General features: G+C 42.1%; 1 pseudogene across 1 annotated transcript; it reads right to left on the bottom strand.

Annotated features, from left to right (window-relative positions):
• Window positions 1-780: 780 nt before the first annotated feature.
• LOC111171933 (nucleolin-like) lies at window positions 781-24,434 on the bottom strand (annotated as a pseudogene). The gene is made up of 6 exons (XR_016394009.1): window positions 24,260-24,434; window positions 23,754-24,150; window positions 21,705-22,168; window positions 19,822-19,945; window positions 19,529-19,651; window positions 781-18,860 (listed from the first exon to the last, which is right to left on the bottom strand). The product of XR_016394009.1 is annotated as a nucleolin-like (transcript).
• Between the last annotated feature and the right edge of the window lie 1,841 nt (window positions 24,435-26,275).

The following is a 26,275-nucleotide window of genomic DNA, read 5'->3' as shown; positions in this document are numbered from 1 at the left end:
AATAAATAAATTTATTAAAAAAAAAAAAAGAAAGAAGGAAGGGGGTAGGCCAAAATAAACACTGTGGTGTTGAACTGGAACTAGGGGCATCAGTGTGAGCTCATGGTTTTCAAAATATGTATCAATAGATATAGAAATAGCTTTGGATGTGCATGTGTGTGCACATACGCTTCCTAACTGTCCACTGAGAGGGCCTGAAAGTTGTAACGCCCAACACCAGTGAACTCACCCAGTTCCTGGATCTTGGTATCTAAACCCATTCTCCAATAAAGGGCACCAAGACTCCTTGGAGAAATGGCGATTTCCAGGGCTGCAGCAAGGAAAGTACGAGGTGAGCCTCCAACAATTTATGGTGTCAAAAGGGAATGAAGAGCTCAAATAGTAATGGGGACATATCGGGACATGTCAATAGATACAGGAGGCAACCTGAATGTCCCCATGCCAAACCAGGGACAATTTGACAGACAAAATAAGTAATGACAGTAATGGATGATAGTTCATAGAATAAGAACCTATAGAATAAAATAAGAATCTGTGAGTCCGTATCAATATAAATACTTGAATGAATGAAGAAATAAAGGAGGAGGAATTCACTGGTAGTCCAGTGGTTAGGACTCTGTGCTTTCACTGCGAGGGCCCAGGTTCAATCCCTGGTTGGGCAGCTAAGGTTCCCACAAGCCACACAGTGCAGTCAAATAAATAAATAAGTAAATAAGTAAGTAAATAAATGAAGGAAGGAAGGAAGGGAAGGAGGGAGGGAGGGAGGGAGGGAGGGAGGGAGGGAGGGAGGGAGGGAGAAAGGTGAAGGGAAAAGCCCTCCTCATGGTAGAATTCTAACCCATAAATGTAAAATAAGGAAAACTGAAAACCACCACTTGGCAAATACCCCAGTAATAGCTGTGTCAGGCAAGAATTACCAGTAGATGCTAAAATGAGTGGGGATAAGTAGGATAAGAAATAGGAATATTTAGAGAGTTGCAGTCTCTCTACATAAGATACTTATAAACAAGTAACTTTATGTTTTTAATTTTTAAAAAATATTTATTTACTTTTGGCTGCATTGGGTCCTAGTTGCAGTGCGCGGGCTCTTCTTTGCAGGGGGCAGGCTTCTCTCTAGCTGTGGCCCACGGGGTCCAGGGCAGATGGGCTTTGTAGTTTGCAGCATGCAGGCTCTCTCGTTGAGGTGCGCAAGCTCAGTAGTCACGGCGCGTGGGCTTAGTTGCTCCGCGGCACACGGGATGTTAGTTCCCTGACCAGGGATCAAACCCACATCCCCTGCATTGGAAGTCAGATTCTTAACCACTGGACCACCAGGGAAGTCCCAAAACGAGTAATTTTACAATGAAGAAACCTGACAGAAATCATCTTAACCAAATGACCAAAGTGAACATCGCCCGGAAAGGGGCAGATGGACAACATGTGCCTCCTGATATGATGCACTGAGAAGGATATGACGTTTGGGGAGTAAGAACATCACCTAAGTGAAAACACAACAAGGGGTGACGGGGCAGAGGCAGTCATTCTAAGATGGGTCAGGAGAGGCTTCTCTGAAGCGGCAACATTTAAGCTCTGACCTCAGTGGTCAGAAGATCTGGAGAGGAGTGCTCCCGGTAGCAGGGACAGCTATGTAAAAGGACTCGCGGCACAGAAGGAGGGCAAGCATCCGGCGTGCAGTGAGGAGCGAAGTGGAGAAGAGATCAGGAAGACAGGGAAACGCCTATTACATGGGGCTCTGTGGTCACATGGTAGGTGAGAAGTTTGGGGGATTTTTTTTTCCCTAAATTTTTTGACTGTGGTAAAATACACGTAACAAAATTTACCATCTTAATTTGTTTTCAGTGTACAGTTCAATGGTATGAAATACATTCATAATGCTGAGCAACTATCACCAGCATCCACCTCCAGAACTCTTTTCATCTCGTAAAGCTGACACTCCATATCCATGAAACAACAACTCCCCAGCGCCCCTCCCCACAGGCCTGGCAATCACTGTTCAACTTTCTGTTTCTATGATTTTCAACTACTCTAGGCACCTCAAGTAAGTAGAATCATGCTGTATGTTTTCTTGAGACTGGTTTTTTCACTTAGCGTAATGTTCTCAAGGTTCATCCATGTTGTAGCACGTGTCAGAATTTTCTTCCTGTTTAAGGAGGACTAACACTCCATTGTATATATATACCACATTTTGCTTACCCATTAATCCATTGAGAGACACCTGGGTTTTAGTTATTGTGAACAAGGGTGTACAAGTATCTCTTAGAGACCATGCTTTCAGTTATTTTGGATATATACCCAGAAGTGGAATTCCTGGATCACGTGATTATTTTTTACTCTTTGATTAATCACCATGCTGTTCTTCACAGTGGCTGTACTATTTCACATTCCCACCAGCAGTGCACAAAGGTTCCAGTTTCTCCACATCCTCACCAACACTTGTTATTCTGTTTGTTGCTGTTGTTATAGTAGCCATCCTAATGAGTGTGGGGTGGTATCTCGTTGTAGTTTCGATTTGCATTTCCCTAATGATGGGTGATGTTGAGCATCTTTCATATGTTTATTGGCCATTTGGTACATCTTCTTTGGAGAAATGTCTATTCATGTCCTTTGCCCATTTTTAATTGTTTGGTTGTTGTTGTTGCTGTTAAGAAGAGTTTAGGTTTTATTATAAATGATTTAAAGAATCATTGGAGAATGTTAAGCAGGGGGGTAATGTGACCTAATTTGGGTTTATTTTTTGATCACTCTGTTGGGTGGAGAATGTTTTGAAGGCAGAAAGATTAGAGATGGAGAGGCAGGGAGACCAATTAGGAGGTTTTTGCAGACAAGTTCAAGCAAGAGATGACGATGGTCCCAACAAGAGTGGTGCTGTTCCCTACCGATGAGATTGTAGAGAAGTGAAAGATTCAAAAGCTTAGTTAAGCAGTACAGTCAACAGGATTTAGCAACTAGACAGAAATGGGAAATGAGTAAGTAGAAGGAAGTACAAGACAACTCCCAAGTTTCTGACTTGAGCCAGAAACTGGATGGATGGTGGCACCATTCACTAAAATAAAGCAAGCCAGGGGAGAACTGGTTTAGAAGCTGGGGAGAGAAATGATGAATTCAATTATCAACACCATACAGTGGCAGGGCCTGGAGGATCTCCTAATGGAGAGGTCCAGCACTTACAGGCTGGCATTTAGAAGGAAGTGCTTGGCTGGAGATTCTACTCTGGAAGCCTCTGCACACAATGGAAGCTGTGGGAGTAGACAGAATCACCCAGGGGACACACAGAATAGAGGTTCTTAACCTGGATATCAAGGTGGGCTTCTGGGATCCGGGGACCTCCTGAAAGTGTAACAAAAATACACATGTAGGTGCACATGTGCATAATTCTTGGAAGAGGGTTGACATCTTTTAACTGGTGCTCCAAGAGATCCCTGACTGCCCTCCCCTTTCCCCTTCCCCCAGAAGGTTAAAAGCCACTGATACGCTGTGAGGGGGAAAAGTCATCTAAGGAACATCAACATTTAAGGGACAGAGGAAGGGGACAGCCTGAAAAGAAGCATTCAGAGAGGAGGAGAAAAATGAAAAGAATGAGATTTCAAAGGGGGAGGAAGGGGTGGTCAGTCATGTCAAACGTTGCAGGGACTAAGATAGGAACTAAAAAGCATCTAGGAGCCTTTGCCACAGAGGTCCTTGGTGTCCTTGGGAAGAGTCTCAGCAGAACGGCAGGTGGGGAGGGGCGCACCTCCATCACAGGTGCGCAGAGGAGTCAGAGAAGGACTGCAGGCAGCAAATTGGGAGACACTTTCAAGATACATTTAGCTGTAAAAGGAAGGAGGGCAGGACTTCAAAGGCAGATGTGGGTTGAGGGAAAGGCTTTGTTTTGGATTCTGTGGAAACGGAGGCAGCAGCAGCAGAAGACTAGTGGCAGCAGACTGGTGAGCTGCTCGTCCAACCTATTCCTTCTTCCTGGATACGCAGCTGCGGTCCAGCTTTCCCTACCTCCCTTGGGACTAGCGGTACGGTCATTTGACCAAGCTCTAGACAAAGGTAGCAGTGAACACACACCTAGGCCCGCCATAAAAAGTCCCCACATTGGACCCTCCTTGTTCTTTCCTATCCACTTGCTGAATGAAGAGATTTCCAATGGCCCAGGACAGAGGCACAAAGTGGAGGAAGCCTAGGTCCCTAAATGATCACATGGAAGGCCATGTGACCAAGAATACTCACTCCCTACTGTGTCATGAGTGAGAAATAAATGATTACTGTGTTGACCTACTAAGAATTTGGAGTCCATCTGTTACAGGAGTGGAGCTGGAGTTAACCTAATACACTGGCAGATAAATCCTTGTACATCCATACAACACTACAACTGTAAAAACGAACAAAGCACCTCTTTGTTATTGATATGATCTCCACGATACTTTAAATGAAAAAGCAAAAGCAAGGTACTAGTAGGTTACACTTGTATAACCTATTATACACCTGTATAACCTATTAGTTTTTTGTGTAAAAAAAAAATAGGTGGGAAAAATAACGTAAACATGATTCCTTGACCATGCACAACAGTGGAAGGACACAAGAAACCAATAATACTGGTTACTTCCATACAAGGGAGTTAGGTGGCTAGGGGATGGGGGAGGAGGCCTTTCAATTTACACCTGTTAAATTTTGAACTAGTAAACGTGTGTCCTAATTTTAACATTTTAATTAGAAAATTTAAAAGAGTGTGTCAGAGACATGGGCATGTTTAAATATTGGTGGAAACAGGGAGACCAGCTCGGTGCTTTGTGACCACCTAGAGGGGTGGGATAGGGAGGGTGGGAGGGAGGGAGAAGCAAGGGGGAAGAGATATGGGGATATATGTATATGTATAGCTGATTCACTTTGTTATAAAGCAGAAACTAACACATCATTGTAAAGCAATCATACTCCAATAAAGGTGTTTAAAAAAAAAAAGATAACACAAGAAACCAGTGAGATGGAGGAGAGGTGAAGGGTGAACATGAGTGTGGGCTGGAAAGGAAGCAGTAATTTTCACCATATACTTTTTTATATTATTTTGATTTTGAACTATGTGAATATTCAAAAAGTATTCGATGTTTAAAAAATTCAGAAAACTAAAAAAAATATTGGTGGAAGGAGCCAGTACAAACAAAAATCCCAGAAGTACAGAAAGGTAGAGGATGGAGGAAAGCCCTACAGAGGCAAGGGATGGAGACCAGAGCACAGCGGGAGGGACAAGCCACCTTAGGAAGGGAGGGGGCTACAGAGCCTGGCAAGTGTGTAAAGGTGAACAGGAGAGGAGGGGGTCCTTCTCAAATGGCTTTTATTTAGGAGGTGAAGTTACCGAATGAGAAGGAGAGAAGAGTGGTAAATTTGGTTTGACTTGTAGGAAGAAGACGGGGTCATATGGACAACGGGACAAGGGAAATGGGAGACTTTCGGGGAGCACTGATGGCCCAGCCAAGACTGGAGCCATGGGTGATACCCCGTCCTAAAGCCCCCATCTCCCTCCTTGCTCTGCTGTTCAGCTAAGCTTCTCCTCAGTAGTGGTCCCAGGACCTCCGCTGGAAGACTGCCTTGAGGGTCAGCAGGCGGCATCTGCGTCTGCTTCCCTAGACAACAGGGTAGTTCTCTGGCCTTTGCAGAGCCTGGCAGAATGGAAGAGGAATCCCACCCCTGGAAATCAACCTTGTGGCTCACGTGATGCCCAGAGAACTCACTCTGGCTGGCGAAGGCCCATCAGTGCACACCTGACACAATCAAATAAACTCAACCGTAAGCTTGGGAGAACTGACGGATGTTTAGAATTTACTAAGTGAGGGAGTGAGGGGGAAGGCAGCGGAATACATGATGTACTCAACCATATAAAATAATGCACAGAAAGTTGACAGAGAAAACATACCTAAATATTTATAGGGGTTACCTCTGGTTGTTGAGATTATAGGTTTTTCTCTTTATTTCTTTTCTTTTTATTTATTTATTATTTTTGGCTGCATTGGGTCTTCGTTGCTGCACGCGGGCTTTCTCTAGTTACAGCGAGCGGGGGCTACTCTTTGTTGCAGTGCGGTGGCTTCTCTTGTTCCGGAGCACGGGCACTAGGCACGCGGGCTTCAGCAGTTGTGGCACGCGGGCTCAGTAATTGTGGCTCACAGGCTACAGAGTGCAGGCTCAGTAGTCGTGGTGCACAGGCTTAGTTGCTCTGCGCCATGTGGGATCTTCCCGGACCAGGGCTCGAACCCGTGTCCCCTGCATTGGCAGGCAGATTCTTAACCACTGCGCCACCAGGGAAGCCCTCCCTTTATTTCTTTAGAGTTTCCAAATGTTCTACAGTAAGTACATATCATTTCTATAATGTGACTGATTTTTCAAGATATAGTTTCTGCAACAGTGAGGAGTCCTGTCCCAATTTCACAGTAGAAAAACACCTTTTGGATCACAGACCTCTTTAAGACTCTGAAGGCAGCTATGGGCCGTCTCCCTGGAAAAATGCTCATAAGCTCTTAGACATGTTGACACCCCATTCTGCATCCCCTTGGGGTGACCAGGATGCCAAAGGAATGCCCATCCCTGTCTGTAAGAGGTAGAACGGCTCCCAGGTCCAGACACAACTGACTGTGAGCTGACCAGCAATATTGAAATTTCAAAAGAAAGGTGTTTAAATGCAAAATGCAAGCACCAAAAAGGAAGCCCAGCGGCCAGAATTGGCTATGCCGCCCCAGCTCCGTCTAAGGAAGTGGTGAGCCCCAGGACCACTGTGGCACGTCTGTCATCCTAGGGGACAGGGCTGCATGAGGCATCTAAACATTCCGTTCATCCAGCTGACTCCCTGGTTCACGTCGCCGGCTCACAAGTGCCTTTTGGGAAAATGTGGCTACTTTTAGGACACAGGTTTATAAACCTGAATAATCTAAGCGCCAGAAAAGCCAAGTATAGGACAAATAAGCTGCCGGGATATAAGCAAACGTTATTTTATATGTTATAAGGTACAAACATACGATGCCAGAGATTACGCTTTAAATCTGACATTGAAAAAACATAATTTGGAAATAGAAATAATTATTCAAAGTTCCGTAATTTATTACTCCTCAGATTTGAAATTCAAAATCTGACACTCCTTTCTTATGCCCCAAGATGTCAATCAACGTCAGGCTGTGAATCCCGTGCTGCGCATTCATCTCTGAATCCTTTAACTGGGAGCAACGATTACTTTTCTTTAGTTTCATAGCAGAAAAGAGCTGCTCACAAACATAAATACTTCCAAACATGGACAGAACCTTTGCGCAATGGTTTTTATATTTCGGGTAACCATTCCCAAGATATCTGTAGAATTCTGGGATCCCAACATCACCATATTTGGCTTTCAGTATACTATTGCACTGCAATTCAATAACTTCCATTTGTAGCTCTTCATTCACATTATTGATACTAATTGAGAAAGGGGAACTGAACAATATTAGTTCATTCGCATAAAGTTTTCATCAGAGAACCTTTTTTGGAATTCAGCCTTCAACTTTTAATTTGGTGAATGTAGTTCAGGCCGTCATTTTCATGTTCAGAAACTAATTTCAGTGTAGGAAAGTGGGCCAGATTGTTCCTTGCCAAATGAGTCTCCCAAAGACACAATTTCGCTAGGAATGAGCCAACTGAATCATACATTTGTGTCACCACTTGTGAACGTCTTTGCAGAGAAATATCCAACATGTTTAGATATGTCATAATGTCAACCAAAAAGGCTAAGTCTCTGACCCAATCTTCGCTTCTAAGCTGAGGCACAGATTTTCCTCTAGAAGACAGGAAAAAGTTAATTTCCTCCAACAATTCAAAAACCTGCCTTAGGACCACACCACAACTCAGCCACTTAAGTTCCTTGGAGCAGAACATGCTTCCATATGGTGCATCTAACTCATTAAACAAAGCACCGAACTTCCTGCGGTCCAAGCCACGGGAGCGTATCCAGATTATGGTATAAACTACTATGTCCATGACATAGTAGTTTTTTAACTACCATTTTTTTTTTTTTTTTTTTTTGCACTGTACACGGGCCTCTCACTGTTGTGGCCTCTCCCGTTGCGGAGCACAGGATCCGGACGTGCAGGCTCAGCGGCCATGGCTCACGGGCCCAGCTGCTCCGTGGCATGTGGGATCTTCCCGGACCGGGGCACGAACCTGTGTCCCCTGCATCGGCAGGCGGACTCTCAACCACTGTGCCACCAGGGAAGCCCTTAACTATACCATTTTTAACCTTTTAGCACAAAGTGACTCCTGGAGAATGAGGCCATGCACAGACTTTAGTTCCGTGTCTTGGCAAACCTCTGACACTTTTTAATTTTTTTTAAAATAAATTTATTTATTTTTGGCTGCATTGGGCCTTCGTCGCTGCACGCGGACTGTCTCTAGTTGCAGTGAGCGGGGGCTACTCTTCATTGCGGTGTGCAGGCTTCTCATTGCACTGGCTTCTCTTGTTGTGGTGCACGGGCTCCAGGCGTGCACGCTTCAGTAGTTGTGGCACGCAGGCTCTAGAGAGCAGGCTCAGTAGTTGTGGCGCAAGGGCTTAGTTGCTCCACGGCACATGGGATCTTCCTGGACCAGGGCTCGAACCTGTGTCCCCTGCATTGGCAGGCAGATTCTTAACCACTGCGCCACCAGGGAAGCCCAGCCCTGACACTTTAGATTTCAGTTTTGCAACTAGTTCTTTAACACCAACCATCGCAGAGTCACCATCTGTGCTAATACTCACCAATTTTGACCAGTCCACGTTAATGTTTTAAGACTTTTCTCAACGTTCATTTCCTGACGCTGTGCCTGTTATGGGGGCCAGGTCCAGAAGTTCTTCGGTCACATCAAAAGTTTCATTGCCACCACGAATAAATACACCTACGTGGGGGTCAATATTTCCATCCACTCCTTCCTGAGCTGCAATGGAAAAAGCCACAAATGATTCGGCTTTTTCTTGCAACTTGTCCTGCAAGTTCTCAGTCGTGTTGTAAACATGCTGGGCAACAACACTACCAGTCAGTCTTCTGTTGGCAAACGCTTGTCTCTGTTCAGGGCACATGATTTCTGCCGCACTCAACAGACAGTCCTTGATAAACTCACCATCTGCAAAAGGTTTGGCTGCCCGGGCGATTTTCTCGCTTAATACGTAAGTACGTTTCATAGCAGCATCACTTATTTTATTCACACTCAAAAGCAAATCATGTTGAAATTTCAGTCTTTTTTTCAGTTCATTGACTTTTCTATCACACAGCTTTTCTGTAGATTCATCATAGTTCCTACGATTGTTGCTTTCATAATGGTGTGTTAGGTCACATTCTCTTGACACAGACAGACGTTGTTTACATATTAAATATGAAGGAACGTTCTTTTACCTCCAAAGAAATAAGCTCTCTCCCATTTTTCTTGAAGTCTATGGTTTTCTTGTCTAACTTTCATTTTCCCACTTTTGAAAGAGACAAATGCATAAGACATATAAAAATATCTTTACCAAGAAGAAAAAAGTATGGCTCTGTGATAAAAAAAAAAAAAAAAGTATTCACTATTTTTTCAAAGTGTCAGCGTGATGTTCACTCCTTCAGGGTTGGTAAGAACTTCCAGAACAGTGGGGCTATAGCCAGCAGAACAAATGCCACAGCTGAGAGGAAGCAGCTGCCTCTCTCCAGACGCCTGTGGACGTGTAGGGACGCAGCCCCAGGGCCACCAGATTTTCTGATGTAGCAAAAGCAGCTGGAAATCCAGTTTTTTATGTGAAATCTCTTGATTTTAAAAAATATTCATGGTAAATTCTATTGTTTTATTTATTTTTTTCTGTATAAGCCACCACGTCGAGCAATCAGATTAGGGAGATTAGGTTTGGGGTCTTTAAACCTGAGGAAGTTCCCTGGTGGTCTAGTGGTTAGCATTCAGCCCTTTCACTGCCGTGGCCCGCAAGCCATGCAACAGAGCCAAAATTTTTTAAAAAACAAAAAAACAAAAAACACAACTTGAAGAGAATTAAATATCTAACTCTAAAACCACAGGTTTAAGAGCTTGTTGAAACAGAATCCTAGAAGATACCCCAAAAGGGGGAACTAAACTGATGTCTCTCAAAGTGCCATGCCTTCTGCAGGCTTCGAGGTTACAGTTAACTAGGACAATACTTATTAGCTTGACAGAATTATGAGGATGACTTACACATTTTTGATAGAGAAACTGTATTTAAAAGTGCCAAGTGGGACTTCCCTGGTGGTGCAGTGGTTAAGAATCCACCTACCAATGCAGGGGACACGGGTTCGAACCCTGGTCCAGGAAGATCCCACGTGCCGCAGAGCAAGTAAGCCCGCGCGCCACAACTACCAAGCCTGCGCTCTACAGCCCGCGAGCCACAACTACTGAGCCCACATGCTGCAACTACAGAAGCCTGCACACTCTAGGGCTCATGTGCTGCAACTAACTGAAGCCCGTGCCCCTAGAGCCTATGCTCTGCAGCAAGAGAAGCCACCACAATGAAAAGCCCACACACTGCAACAAAGAGTAGCCCCCGCCCGCCACAAGTAGAGAAAGCCCATGTGCAGCAACGAAGACCCAACGCAGCCAAAAAAACCAAAAAAAACAAAAAACAAAACAGTGCCAAGTGCCCCTAACCTCATACTAGCCCCTCCCTGGGAAACCTGGTGAGTCTCCATCTACAGAGCTGTCACACCCTTACTTTGCCAGTTGCACTTTTTTCCCTCCTGTCTCTCTCATCTTGGCCTTGGCTTTTTGCTCCGACAAGTTCCAGAACTACAGAAGGCCCACCGATCTCTGTTCCTTGCTTCTCTTCCAAGGCTCTCTCTGCATCGGCCTGTGACTTGAAGTCAATAGAGGCGATCCTGCAATTGTGGGGATAGGGTAGGGGAGAGAAGAAAGAAGTCAATATTTAGTACTCTTCTGTATTGTCTTTCGAATTAGTAATGCACATACAAGATTTGAAATGCAAAAGGTAGACAGGATACAGTGAAGTCTTTCTTCTGCCCAATTTCTATCCTTAGAGGCAACATGCTGTATAAATAAAAGCAAATGTACACACATACACACACTGTTTTTTTTTTTAAAAAAGCTCTACTGAGATATAATTTCCAAATCATAAAATTCACCCATTTAAAGTGTACAAGGGCATATTTACAGAATTCTACAACCATCACCATAATCTAATTTTAGGACAATTAAGCACCCAGCCCTGGTCACTCCTCATCCCCCCCAACTCACTCCCATCCCCCAGCTGCAGGCAATCACTATGCTACTTCCTGTCTCTGTAGATCTACCTATTCTGGACATTTCACATAACTGGGATTATACAAATATGCCATCTTTTGTGTCTGGCTTCTTTCACTTAGCCTAATATTTTTGAGATTCATCTGTGTTGTAGCATGTATCAGTACTTCATTCCTTTTCATGGCTGAGTAACATTACATTGCATGAAAATACTACGTTTTGTTTATCCATTCATGAGCTGTTAAGACATTTTGGGTTGTTTCCGGTTTGGGCTATTATGAGTAAAGCTCATACAAACATTTGTAGAAATGTGTGGATATACGTTTTCACTTCTTGTGGATTCATACCTAATAGGAGAATTGCTGGACTGTATGGCAACTCTATGTTTAACATTTTGAGAAACTGCTAAACCGTTTTCCAAAGCAACTGTGCTATTTTACATTCCCACCAGCAATGAGAGAGGGTTCTGATTTCTCCACATCCTTGTCAACACTTCTTATTGTCTTTTTTATTACAGCCACTCTAACAAGTGTGCAGTGGTATCACATCATGGTTTTGTTTCATTTTGTTTTTTCTTAACATCTTTATTGGAGTATAATTGCTTTACAATGTTGTGTTTCTGCTGTATAACAAAGTGAATCAGCTATATGCATACATATATCCCTATATATGCTCCCTCTTGCGTCTCCCTCGCACCCTCCCTATCCCACCCCTCTAGGTGGTCACAAAGCACCGAGCTGATCTCCCTGTGCTATGCAGCTGCTTCCCACTAGCTATCTATTTTACATTTGGTAGTGTGTATATGTCAATGCTACTCTCTCACTTCATCCCAGCTTACCCTTCCCCCTCCCCATGTCCTCAAGTCCATCCTCTACGTCTGCATATTTATTCCTGTCCTGCCCCTAGGTTCATCAGAACCATATTTTTTAGATTCCATATATATGTGTTAGCATATGGTATTTGTTTATCTCTTTCTGACTTACTTCACTCTGCATGACAGACTCTAGGTCCATCCACCTCACTACAAATAGCTCAATTTCGTGTCTTTTTATGGCTGAAGAGTATTCCATTGTATATATGTGCCACATCTTCTTTATCCATTCATCTGTCGATGGACATTTAGGTTGCTTCCATGTCCTGGCTATTGTAAATAGTGCTGCAATGAACATTCTGGTACATGACTCTTTTTGAATTATGGTTTTCTCAGGGTATATGCCCAGTAGTGGGATTGCTGGGTCGTATGGTAGTTCTATTTTCAGTTTTTTAAGGAACCTCCATACTGTTCTCCATAGTGGCTGTATCAATTTACATTCCCACCAACAGTGCAAGAGGGTTCCCTTTTCTCCACACCCTCTCCAGCATTTATTATTTGTAGATTTTTTGATGATGGCCATTCTGACCAGTATGAGGTGATACTTCATTGTAGGTTTTTTTTTTTTATAAATTTATTTATTTAATGTATTTCATTTTTGGCTACGTTGGGTCTTCGTTGTTGCACGCAGGCATTTCTCTGGTTATGGCGAGCGGGGGGCTACTCTTCACTGCGGTGCACAGGCTTCTCATTGCGGTGGCTTCTCGTTGCGGAGCACTGGCTCTAGGCACATGGGCTTCAGTAGTTGTCGCTCGCAGGCTCTGAAGCGCAGGCTCAGTAGTTGTGACGCACGGGCTTAGTTGCTCCGCGGCATGTGGGATCTTCCCAGACCAGGGCTCGAACCTGTGTCTCCTGCATTGGCAGGCAGATTCTTAACCACTGCGTGACCAGGGAAGCCCCCTCATTGTAGTTTTGATTTACATTTCTCTAATGATTAGTGATGTTGAGCATCCTTTCATGTGTTTGCTGGCAATATGTATTATCTTCTTTGGAGAAATATCTATTTAGGTCTTCTCCCCATTATTGCATTGGATTGTTTGTTCTTTTGATATTGAGCTGCATGAGCTGCTTGTATATTTTAGAGATTAATCCTTTGTCAGTTGCTTCGTTTGCAAATATATTCTCCCATTCTGAGGGTTGTCTTTTCGTCTTGTTTATGGTTTCCTTTGCTGTGCAAAAGCTTTTAAGTTTCATTAGGTCCCATTTGTTTTTGTTTTCATTTCCATTTCTCTAGGAGGTGGGTCAGAAAGGATCTTGCTGTGATTTATGGCATAGAGTGTTCTGCCTAAGTTTTCCTCTAAGAGTTTTATAGTGTCTGGCCTTACATTTAGGTCTTTAATGCATTTTGACTTTTTTTGTGTGAATGGTGTTAGGAAGTGTTCTAATTTCATTCTTTTACACGTAGCTGTCCAGTTTTTCCAGCACCACTTATTGAAGAGGCTGTCTTTTCTCCACTGCATATTCTTGCTTCGTTTATCAAAGATAAGGTGACCACATATGCATGGGTTTATCTCTGGGCTTTCTATCCTGTTCCATTGATCTGTATTTCTGTTTTTGTGCCAGTACCATACTGTCGTGATTACTGTAGCTTTGTAGTATGGGAGTACATACTTCCATACTACAAAGTCAGGGAGCCTGATTCCTCCAGCTCCGGTTTTCTTTCTCAAGGTTGCTTTGGCTATTCAGGGTCTTTTGTGTTTCCATACAAATTGTGCAGTTTTTTGTCCTAGTTCTGTGAAAAATGCCATTGGTAGTTTGATATGGATTGCACTGAATCTGTAGATTGCTTTGGGTAGCACAGTCATTTTCACAACGTTGATTCTTCCAATCCAAGAACATGGTATATCTCTCCGTTTGTATCATCTTTAATTTCTTTCATCAGTGTCTTACAGTTTTCTGCATACAGGTCTTTTGTCTCCTTAGGTAGGTTTATTCCTAGGTATTTTATTCTTTTTGTTGCAATGGTAAATGGGAGTGTTTCCGTAATTTCACTTTCAGAATTTTAATCATTAATGTATAGGAATGCAAGAGATTTCTGTGCATTAATTTTGTATCCTGCTACTCTACCAAATTCATTGATTAGCTCTAGTAGTTTGCTGTTAGCATCTTTAGGATTCTCTATGTATAGTATCATGTCATCTGCAAACAGTGACAGTTTTACCTCTTCTTTTCCGATTTGGATTCCTTTTATTTCTTTTTCTTCTCTAATTGCTGTGGCTAAAACTTCCAAAACCATGTGGAATAACAGTGGTGAGAATGGGCACCCTTGTCTTGTTCCTGATCTTAGAGGAAATGGTTTGTTTTTCACCACTGAGAACAATGTTGGCTGTGGGTTTGTCATATATGGCCTTTATTATGTTGAGGTAGGTTCCCTCTATGCCTACTTTCTGGAGAGTTTTTATCATAAATGGGTATTGAATTTTGTCAAAAGCTTTTTCTGTATCTATTGAGGTTATCATATGTTTTTTATCCTTCAGTTTCTTAATATGGTATATCACATTGATTGATTTGCGTATATTGAAGAATCCTTGCATTCCTGGGATAAACCCCACTTGATCATGGTATATGATCCTTTTAATGTGCTGTTGGATTCTGTTTGCTAGTATTTTGTTGAGGATTTTTACATCTATGTTCATCAGTGATATTGGCCTGTAGTTTTCTTTTTCTGTGACATCTTTGTCTGGTTTTGGTATCAGGATGATGGTGGCCTCGTAGAATGAGTTTGGGAGTGTTCCTCCCTCTGCTATGCTTTGGAAGAGTTTAAGAAGGATAGGTGTTAGCTCTTCTCTAAATGTTTGAGAATTCTCCTGTGAAGCCATCTGGTCCTGGGCTTTTGTTTGTTGGAAGATTTTTAATCACTGTTTCAATTTCACTGTTTGTGACTGGTCTGTTTATATTTTCTATTTCTTCTTGGTTCAGTCTCAGAAGGCTGTGCTTTTCTAAGAATCTGTCCATTTCTTCCAAGCTGTCCATTTTATTGGCATATAGTTGCTTGTAGTAATCTCTCATGATCCTTTGTATTTCTGCAGTGTCAGTTGTTACTTCTCCTTTTTCATTTCTAATTCTGTTGATTTGAGCTTTCTCCCTTGTTTTCTTGATGAGTCTGGCTAATGGTTTATCAATTTTGTTTATCTTCTCAAAGAACCAGCTTTTAGTTTCATTGATCTTTGCCATTGTTTCCTTCATTTCTTTTTTATTTATTTCTGATCTGATCTTTATGATTTCTTTCCTTCTGCTAACTTTGGGGTTTTTTTTTTTTTGTTCTTTCTCTAGTTGCTTTAGGTGTAAGGTTAGGTTGTTTGAGATTTTCTTGTTTCTTGAGGTAGGATTGTATTGCTATAAACTTCCCTCTTACAACTGCTTTTGCTGCATCCCATAGGTTTTGGGTCGTCGTGTTCTGTCATTTGTTTCTAGGTATTTTTTGATTTCCTCTTTGATTTCTTCAGCGATCTCTTGGTTATTTAGTAGCATATTGTTTAGCCTCCATGTGTTTGTATTTTTTACAGTTTTTTGCCTGTAATTGATATCTAGTCTCATAGCATTGTGATCAGAAAAGATACTTGATATGATTTCAATTTTCTTAAATTTGCCAAGGCTTGATTTGTGACCCTAGATATGGTCTATCCTGGAGAATGTTCCATGAGCACTTGAGAAGAAAGTGTATTCTGTTGTTTTTGGATGGAATGCCCTATAAATATCAATTAAGTCCATCTTGTTTAATGTGTCATTTAAAGCTTGTGTTTCCTTATTTATTTTCATTTTGGATGATCTGTCCATTGGTGAACGTGGGGTGTTAAAAGTCCCCTGCTATTATTGTGTTACTGTCGATTTCCCACTTTATGGCTGTTAGCATTTTCCTTATGTATTGAGGTGCTCCTGTGTTGGATGCATAAACATTTACAATTGTCGTATCTTCTGAATTGATCCCTTGATCATTATGTAGTGTCCTTCTTTGTCTCTGGTAATCGTCTTTATTTTAAAGTCAATGAGAATTGCTGCACCAGCTTTCTTTTGATTTCCATTTGCATGGAATATCTTTTTCAGTCTGTATACGTCTCTAGGTCTAAATTGGGTCTCTTGTAGACAGTATATATACAGGTCTTGTTTTTGTTTCCATTCAGCCAGTCTATATCTTTTGGTTGGAGCATTTAATCCATTTACATTTAAGGTAACTATCGATATGTATGTTCCTATTACCATTTTCTTAATTGTTTTGCGTTTGTTTTTGTAGGTCTTTTCCTTCTCTTGTGTTCCCTGCCTAGAGAAGTTCCTTTTGCATTTGTTGTAAAGCTGGTTTGGTGGTGCTGAATTCTCTTAACTATGCTTGTCTGTAAAGGTTTTAATTTCTCCGTTCAATCTGAATGAGATCCTTGCTGGGTAGAGTAATCTTGCTTTTAGGTTTTTCCCTTTCATCACTTTAAATATGTCCTGCCACTCCCTCCTGGCTTGCAGAGTTTCTGCTCAAAGATCAGCTGTTAACCTTATGGGGATTCCCTTATATGTTATATGTTGCTTTTCCCTTGTTGCTTTTAATATTTTTTCTTTGTATTTAATTTTTGATAGTTTGATTAATATGTGTCTTGGCGTGTTTCTCTTTGGTTAATCCTGTATGGGACTCCCTGCGCTTCTTGGACTTGACTATTTCCTTTCCCATGTTAGGGAAGTTTTCGACTATAACCTCTTCAAATATTTTCTCATACCCTTTCTTTCTTTCTTTCTTCTTCTTCTGGGACGCCTATAATTCGAATGTTGGTGCATTTAGTGTCGTCCCAGATGTCTCTGAGACCGTCCTCAATTCTTTTCATTCTTTTTTCTTTATTCTGCTCCCTGGCAGTTATTCCCACCATTTTATCTTCCAGCTCACTTATCCATTCTTCTGCCTCAGTTATTCTCCTATTGATTCCTTCCAGGGTACTTTTAATTTCAGTTATTGTGTTATTCATCACTGTTTGTTTGCTCTTTAGTTCTTCTAGATCCTTGTTAACTGTTTCTTATATTTTCTCCGTTCTGTTTCCGAAATTTTGCATCATCTTTACTCTGAATTATAGGTTGCCTATTTCATCTTCATTTATTTGGTTTTGTGGGTTTTTATCTTGCTCCTTCGTCTGTAACATATTTTTCTGTCGTTTCTTTTTTCTTTTTTTGATGGGTGGGGCTGTGTTCCTGTCTTGCTGGTTGTTTGGCCTGAGGCGTCCAGCACTGGAGTTTGCAGGCAGTTGGATAGAGCTGGGTCTTGGTGCTGAGATTAGGACCCATGGGAGGCCTCACTCCAATGAATACTCCCTGGGGTCTGAGGTTCTCTGTTAGTCCAGCAGTTTGGACTCAGAGCTCCCACTACAGGAGCTCAGACCCAACCTCCAGCCTGGGAACCAATATCCCACAAGCCGGTTACTAGCAGTTCCTCCCATCCACTTAGGTGTCCATGATCCCCCAACGGTGCCTGGTAGGTTCCCTAGTTGTGCGGAGATGCGAATTCCGCGTCCTCCTAGTCCACCATCTTGACTCAGCCCTCCTTCACATCATGGTTTTGATTTGCACTCCCTCAGTGACTAATGTTGAGCATCTTTCTACATGCTTATTGGCCGTTTGTACACCTTGTTTGGAGAAATGGTCATTCAAGTCCTTTCCCCATTTTTTAATTGGGTTGTCTTTTAATTATTGAGCTGTAAGAGTTCTTTATATATCTTTTATATATACAGGTCTCTTTCATATATATGATTTGCAATATTTTCTCCCAGGATGTAGGGTTTCTTTTGACTTTTTAGATAGTGTCCTCTGAAGTACAAATGTTTTTAATTTTGATAAAGCCCAACTTCTCAATCTTCTCTTTTATTGCTTGTGTAAGACTCTAATCCAAGATCACAAAGATTTACTCCTGTGTTTTGTTCGTAGTTTTCTATTTTAGCTCTTACATTTAGGTCTTTGATCTATTTTGAGTTAATTTTGGGGTATGGTATGCAAGCCCAGCAGAGTGCCCCCAAACCTCCTCACAGTAAACACTGCTAACAATTTGGGATTTATCTTTTCAGACTTGTTTTCTAAATCTGTGGGATTCTTTTCCAGAGATTATGTTCATCAGAATACAGTGGCATAGATTATTTTAGAGTTCACCTACACCAACAAATTTAGCTCAAATGTATCTGTAATCCTGATACCCAATTTTTACCACATTGAGAATCCCTTCAAAATACATTCTATTCCATCCTTTCTAATTTCACCATATTCACCCTCTTAGGCTACCAAAGCCCAGATATATAGTGACAGTGTTTCATTAATTGGCTACAACATAATTCTAACAGACCAAGTTAATGTTCTCTTTTGGTACCTGTCCAGACAAGTCGCCAAGGGTGTTATTTTCCTGTAGTCAGCCCTGGAGAGATAGGATGATGATAACCTATGAGTGGATTCTTCTAATCTTCAATCTTGTACTTGATAGAATAAAGTCTTCATTTCTCTATGACAGCCCTACAGTCTTCTAGAAGCCTTTGGATATCCATTTATGATGCTTTTTCTGCCTGCTGGTAGAAAGGCTGGATAACTACTTTTTCCTTCTCTAAAATCCGGTATGAGTGATTTGGGAGAATACAATGAAATTCTGTTATCATATATTCTTTTTCAGTACAAGGTACAAAGACATACCTTTCACTCATCCCATCCTTGCTCACCAATCTGATTTGAAAAGTATCCTCAAACACTTCTATTAATTCATGCTGAGTGACTCTGTCAGGCAAGTTCTTGATCAAAAGTGTTTTGGCATTTCCATCTTCATAAACACAAAAAGAGTATTTTTAGTCTGAGTTTAGATCTCATAAGCATCAAGAGTTCTCTAAGAGAGAAAAAATACTTCTCAAAGAGTTGGAGAGTAGTACATATTCCTTCATTTAACAATATTTGGGGACTTCCCTGGTGGTCCAGTGGTAAAGAATCCACCTTCCAATGCAGGGGACGCAGGTTCAATCCCTGGTCGGGGAACTAAGATCCCACATACTGCAGGGCAACTAAGCCCACGCGCTGCAAACTACAGAGCCCACATGCCCTGGAGCCTGCACGCTGCAAGCAGAAAGAGAAAACCTGCATGCCACAACTAGAGAGAAGCCCGTGCGCGCCGTAACAAAAAGATCTCTCATGCCTCAACAAAGATCCCATGTGCCATAACTAAGACCTGACACAGCCAAAAAATTAATAATAATAAATAAGGAAGATAAATAAATAAAATATTTAAAAAAACAAACATTTGCACACAGCGTCTGGGTGATGACGGCCTGTGCTACGTGCTGGCTGTGAAAATACGGACTTGGCCTCCACTCTTGAGAATGTAGTCTTGTTGGGGAAAACGCTAGTAAACAAATAGTCACATAATTACAAACTGTGGTAAGTGTCAGGAAGGAAAAGTAAAAAGGGAAAAAAGAACATCAAGTAGAGAAGACTTAACTTAGTCTGGGGGTAAGGGAAAATTTTTCTGATCTGCAGAGGTGACCTTTAAGCTGAGACTCTTGAATGGGTTGTCAATAGCCAGGGGATAAGTCACGAACATTAGGACAGAGAAGGTGAGCCGTGCGGCTCGAGCAGAAGGAGTGAGCACAGCAGAGAGAGTCTGTGCTGTGGAAGTAGGCGACTTGCTAGAAACTGAGGAGTGCTTGCACGGAGTAAGAAAGAATACAATATTCCTGTCTGATGCAGCGTCTTCTAGGTACACAGGTATCTCTGAACAAGTTACCTTGCTTGCATACGTTTCTTTGTTTCCTTTCCCTTTTCGGTTTCTTCCATTTAATTTCATATCCAAGGACGTTTGTCTCACTAAGTTCCAGGGCTTTTTCCTGGTCGTTAGCAGATTTAAAATTCACATAACCAAATCTCCTACAGAGATGCAGCCGAAAAGGAAAAAAAAAAACACAAGTAGAGTCAAAAGGCATATGCCTTCCAGCTGGCTACTCAAACTGGCTGTGAAAGTGGAAATTAGCATTGAGTCAAACGCAGCTGTCAAATTTTACAAATTAAAACCAAGCCTCCCCTAACTGGCAATATCAGTGCCATCAAGTAACCAGAGAGCAGCAGTTCTCACCTGGGGTGAGGCTGACAATATCTGGAGACATCTTTGGCCGTCACAACTGGGAGACTTCTAGCATCTAGTGGGTAGAATCCAGGGATGCTGTTGAACAGTCCCCCCCAACAAGGAATTAGCTGGCCCCAAATTTTAATAGTGCAAGAGTCGAGAAGCCCTCCTCCAGGGCAAGGACTGAGAGTCAGGGCAAACTCACCCGTTGAAATCATTATTAGTTTTCTAACTACTGGCCAGATTTAACCAAAAGCTATAAAAAATGAAACTTGAAATGACACGCTTTTGAATTTCTGTTTTAAGAAACAGCCATTGCACTTGTGAATTGAAACAAAAATATCTTTTTTTTTTTTTGGCCATGCCATGCGTCTTGTGGGATATTTTTTTTAAATAAATTTATTTATTTTTGGCGGCATTGGGTCTTTGTTGCTGCGCGCAGGCTTTCTCTAGTTGCAGCGAGCGGGGGCTACTCTTCGTTGCGGTGCACGGGCTTCTCATTGCGGTGGCTTCTCTTGTTGCGGAGCACAGGCTCTAGGTCCACAGGCTTCAGTAGCTGTGGCACACGGGCTCAGTAGTTGTGGCTCGCGGGCTCTAAAGTGCAGGCTCAGTAGTTGTGGCGAACGGCTTAGTTGCTCCGCAGCATGTGGGATCCTCCAGGACCAGGGCTTGAACCCGTGTTCCCTGCATTGGCCGGTGGATTCTTAACCACTGCGCCACCAGGGAAGTCCCAAGAATTTATTTTTAATGCAAAAGGAATGTTTATTTACTACAAACACAACAATATTTCACAATATAGTTAATAAAAAGTGTAAGCAGAGCAATGTGTCAAAAGTTGTGGCATCACCTCTGGAGCCAGAATGCTGGGCTCAAATCCTGACCCTGCCACTTTCTAACTGTGTGATATTCGATATGTCACTTAACTTCTCTGTGCCTCAATTTCCTCCTTTGTAAAATGGGGATAATGACAATAATTACTGCTGAGAATTGTCTTATGGATTCAATGAGTTAAATAAACAAGGAACAATGCCTGGTAGAGTGAGTACTCAATGAATGTTTACTATTATTATTATCTTTTCATTTCTACCTAAGAAATCCTGAGTACCATAAAATAAGCATGCTCACACCCAAGACATATGCTTCTGATGAGAAAGAAGTAAGAAAGGATGAAATTTAATTCAGCAAAAAAGCAGAACTGATACAGAACCTATATTTGCCACCAAAGCTAGGGGTTTTGTGATTAAATCTGTGTTCGTTTAAAATAATTCTAGACAAATAACATTGCTCACAGTTGGAAAATCATGAAAACATGTTTCTGTAAAGACCTGGAAGATCTTGTGATTAGTTTAGTATTTTGTTTGGAAAAATGGGATAGCAAAATTTAATATAATGGATTTATTAAACGAGCCACTGAAGGACTTTAAATACTCATTCTGAACTGCAAGAGGCTGAGGTAATATCTTATAAAGGGCGAAGAACAAGTAACAAAAGGTTCTGACAAGAATAATAATTGTTGGGCTGATAAACTCTTAACAACACCCTTAATTTATCAGTATTCACCTGGACAAGCCAACTCTGACACCAACGACTGCGATGTCATTTTTAGCAAAAAATTCACTAAGACCAGTTTTTAGTTCAGCAACAGTTCTGTTGAAATTCAGGTTTCCAACAAATAGTTTGAAACTTACAGGTGGTTTAGCTGACATACAAAAAGGCAAAGAAAAAGAGAGAGAGAGAGAGAGAGAAAGAACTCAAAGAAACAGTTCAGAAAGAATGATGCTAAAAAAAAATTTCCATTGAAGAATCTGGCATATTGTAACACCAGGCTGCAATTAAAATCCCTTTGTCCATCATTTGGGCTAACAGAGTTTTCGTTTTTGCCAATATGAAACTCTCCACGTGTCTCTTGTGCTCTAAAACGCAGCAAAGAAGTTACCTTCTAATTTCTGAATTTTGGTTTCAGGGGAAGCATTCTGTTTGGTCATTTCCTCCTTCTGGTTTATCAGGTGCTTTCTTCATAGGCTCTGTGGGCAAAAGCCAGAATACAATTTTTTGTTTCTTTGGATTTTTTTAAAATAAATTTATTTATTTATTTTGGCTGTGTTGGGTCTTCGTTGCTGCACGGGCTTTCTCTAGTTGCTGCGTGTCGGGGTCTACTCTTTGTTGTGGTGTGCGGGCTTCTCATTGCGGTGGCTTCTCTTGCTGTGGAGCATGGGCTCGAGGCACGTGGGCTTCAGTAGTTGTGGCACGCGAGCTCAGTAGTTGTGGCTCACAGGCTCTAGAGAGCAAGCTCAGTAGTCGTGGTGCACGGGCTTAATTGCTCCACGGCATGTGGGATCTTCCCGGACCAGGGCTCGAACCCGTGTCCCCTGAGTTGGCAGGCAGATTCCTAACCACTGCGCCACTAGGCAAGTCCCCAGAATATAGTATTTTTAATCATCTGTCTGTGCCACTAAATGAGTAAAGTGGGAGCTTTTACACTGTCCACAAATACCATACCTACACTATGCCTATTCTCCACAAGACGCCTGGGTTAGGTCTGGTCAGAATACTTTTAATTGGATTTTTTTTTTCTTTTTTGTGGTACGCGGGCCTCTCACTGTTGTGGCCTCTTCCGTTGCGGAGCACAGGCTCTGGACGCGCAGGCTCAGCGGCCATGGCTCACGGGCCCAGCCGCTCCGCAGCACATGGGATCTTCCCGGACCAGGGCATGAACCCACGTCCCCTGCATTGGCAGGCGGACTCTCAACCACTGTGCCACCAGGGAAGCCCCAGAATACTTTTAAAAGCATTTATAAATTAATTAGGAAAAGTTCTTCAAGTTCATAAAAGAACTTCAACAGCCCTGTCCAACGGCTTCGCTTATAACTCTAATTCCTTGATACTGGCTACCACTTAACAGAACTGGTTTAGGTCATTCTGACCTTCCTCTTCCTCACAGCCTTCGTCATCACCCTTATGGTCCTGTTCGTCTTCCTCTGCCCCCAGGGGAAAGGCTTTTCTCCCCCTGGCCCATGAAGGATACAGGGCTTCTTTTTCAGAATCTAAATGAAAACCCACCCAATCAATTACTGCCACACAGACTCGTTAAGAATGAAAATGACAAGTTGTTCTTTCAGAGACACTGCTCATAAGTCTGACTGTATATACAAATCTAAGAAAAAAATTCGCTGTCATTTTAACCTTTTATTTGAAATAATTTAAGATGTATTATTGTATTTTCATAACAATGCTAAGAATTACTGCTTTGGAAGCAATACCATTTAAAATGTTACACAGATGCCATCAGGACAAAAAAATCACTCAGAGTGAAATCTGGGGGACAATTAACCTGCCTGGCTCATAAGCACAAGGAGAGAAAGAGTGTACAATACTCAAAGAGAAAACTCTGATTCTGGTCATGTGGACAGCAGAAGTCAAATGTCCACTGGGACTCCTCAAGCCAAGCCTGGAGAATCGGCCAGGGATGCCAAGGGTGGTATTTCCACAGAACCCTTTCGAGAGCCATGTGCAATGGCACGTAGGGCTGACCCCTGACAGCCACCAGCAGGGATGTCCCCAGAGGGGACTCTTTACGTCCCTCATCCTGATACAACTCACAGTTCTTACCTTCATCCTCCTCAGGGTTCTCAAGTCACTTCTCATGGTTCTCGAGCAGGGCACTCCTCCTGTCTTTTGGCACCTTGGCCCCTGTGGCTCCCTTCCTGCATGGTGATATTAACTTCTCAGCAAACATGGGAGCCAGAAACTTTTTTTTCTCGATTTTATTTCCTGGAGCAGTAGTAATCTTCCTACCATTTTTCTGAGGGACATCAACCTAGAGGAGGAAGAACAACAATGAAGAGATGTCTCCTCTGTGGCCAGGAGGCGACAGTCACATTGCACAGTCAGCAAGTGCAAGATCTGCTCAGGCCCACGTGTCAACGTCTGTGCTGATTTCTCCAGGACGAATTTCTCAGCGTGCAGTAAAAGAGCTCCCAGCACCAGAATTACCTGGCACGCTTGTCTAAGAAAAAAAGAGAAAAAGAAAATTCTTGGATTTCACTTAGAGCTTCGAAATCAGAATCTCTACAGGGAAGGATCTAGGTTTCTAAAAGTATGCAAGGAAAACATACCAAGTCAACGACTGTTTAGGTGGCTCAGTGTGTCTGTAGAGTCCCAACTCCCTGCATTCAAGTAAAACACCAAAGGAGAGGACCCCCACGCAGGCACCTAAAACATACACAGGAATGAGAGCCAGGCCCCCAAAATTGGACCTCATGCTTCCTAATTACACCACTGATTCCTATCCCAGAGCTACTAAAAATTGGGCACAGTATTATAAAACTAAATGACTAAAGATGAAAATTTTAGCAGAACACTGAATGAAGTCTCGCCACATACAAAAGGAGAAAATGAAGAACTATGGGCAGTGGATGACCATGTGAAAACACAGCAAGAAGGCAGACATCTACACGCCAAGGAGAGAGGCCTCAGAAGTAACCAAACTGCCAACAACTTGATCCGGCCTCCTGAACTGAGAGAAAGTAAATTTCTGTTGTTTCAGCCACCCACACATCTGTGATATTTTATTATGGCAGCCCCAGCAAAAACACAACTGGTGTGTGTGTGTATGTATATGTATGTGTGTATATATACATACACACATACACACATACAGACCTCAACCCACATCACAGGAAGAGATGAGTCACTATAATATGTGATTAGCATTACTGGCTATGAACAATATTTACAGGCAAACAGGAGGGACCAGTTCATCTGGCATAGGAATGACATGGGATCAGGGAAGGCACGTGAAAGAGACTAGGGTTTGAATTAAATAATTTCAACGAGCCCACAGTAGGGTATGGTTAGCCTAGAAGTTGATCTAACTGTGATACTACCACTATATGCTGCACCAATCAGAGTAAACGGTCACAGGCATCACATCTTAAAGAGGAGTGACCAAAGGCTGCCGGTGTGAACAGTCTAGAACCATAACACATGCATCTCAGTTTAAGGAAAATATAATGTGACTACTCCTATTTTCCTCTGAGCTAACACAGTCTGGGTTCCGAAACAAAAGTTGCATTCACCAAGAATTTTTTTGGCTCTGATTGGTATAGAGAGTTAATGCACTGTGCTGTGGACATCACAGTACAAGTAGGTGCTCTCCTAACTATGTCTACTAACTATGTCCACTTAACTGTGTCACATTAAGCTAGTCTGTGGCTGGATTAAATGGCCATCTCACTTCCAAACAGGATTTACTAACTTGATGCCTATGAAATGCATGCGAAAAGCACATGCGGCTAATGGGCTACTAAGTGGTACTCGGTACACCTAGAAATTTCTGATCCTATAAGCTGAACTGTATCCTTAATAAGCCTCAGTCTTTTGTTCGCAAACCTATATATGACCGTTGTAGTTGCAGTTTCAATTACATAATAAATGTCATATAAACCAATCAGATTAATGCAAAAAGTTATTGAATCTAGTAAAAACAAAGTTGAACGCTTTGGACATACTCAATAAAGCTCAAAAAGTGCAGTCAAATTAGGTGTGGGTGAGGAACCATAAAAGAATGGGGAAAACAAGGTAAAAATGTAGGCGTCTGTTTTCGAATCGCTTTCCTAGCGTTTAAGTTTTGCTTTGTTTTAAAGAAACATATTTTAAATTGCAAAAGATACACAATGGGTATACTTTATACAAAGATAAGCTACTGCAACAGTGAACTCAAAGTCAAAAACAAAGCCTTAGCCCCATATCAAAAGATTGGCAATTGAATACCTATCTGTCTCTCCAAAAGAGCTGCTTGGGTGAAGACTGAGAAATGAACCAGGAAAGAGTAGGGGCTTTGGATTCGGCAGAACCAAATGCATAACGCAGGTTCTGTCACTTATTATTTGTCACTTATTAGCTCATGAAACCATGAGCAAGTTAGTCAATGACTAAATCTCTTTTCCTGTCTATAAAATGGAGCTAAGGATCCCTACCTAACGTGGTCACTGTGAGGATGAAATGAGATAGTGCATCAAGTCCTAGCACAGTGGCTGCACAGATGAAGCATTCAATACTCATTAACTGTGTACCCACTCACCCACCACAATTCTTTTAGGGCCCAACTTAAACCTATCTACATTGGAATA

Source organism: Delphinapterus leucas, chromosome 8, assembly GCF_059928025.1.
Source record: "Delphinapterus leucas isolate spDelLeu-1000000601 "Yukka" chromosome 8, BTC_Dleu_Yukka2, whole genome shotgun sequence".
Classification (NCBI taxonomy): Eukaryota; Metazoa; Chordata; class Mammalia; order Artiodactyla; family Monodontidae; genus Delphinapterus; species Delphinapterus leucas.
Note: the sequence above shows the minus strand (reverse complement) of the source record. Positions and strands in the feature narration are given on the sequence as shown.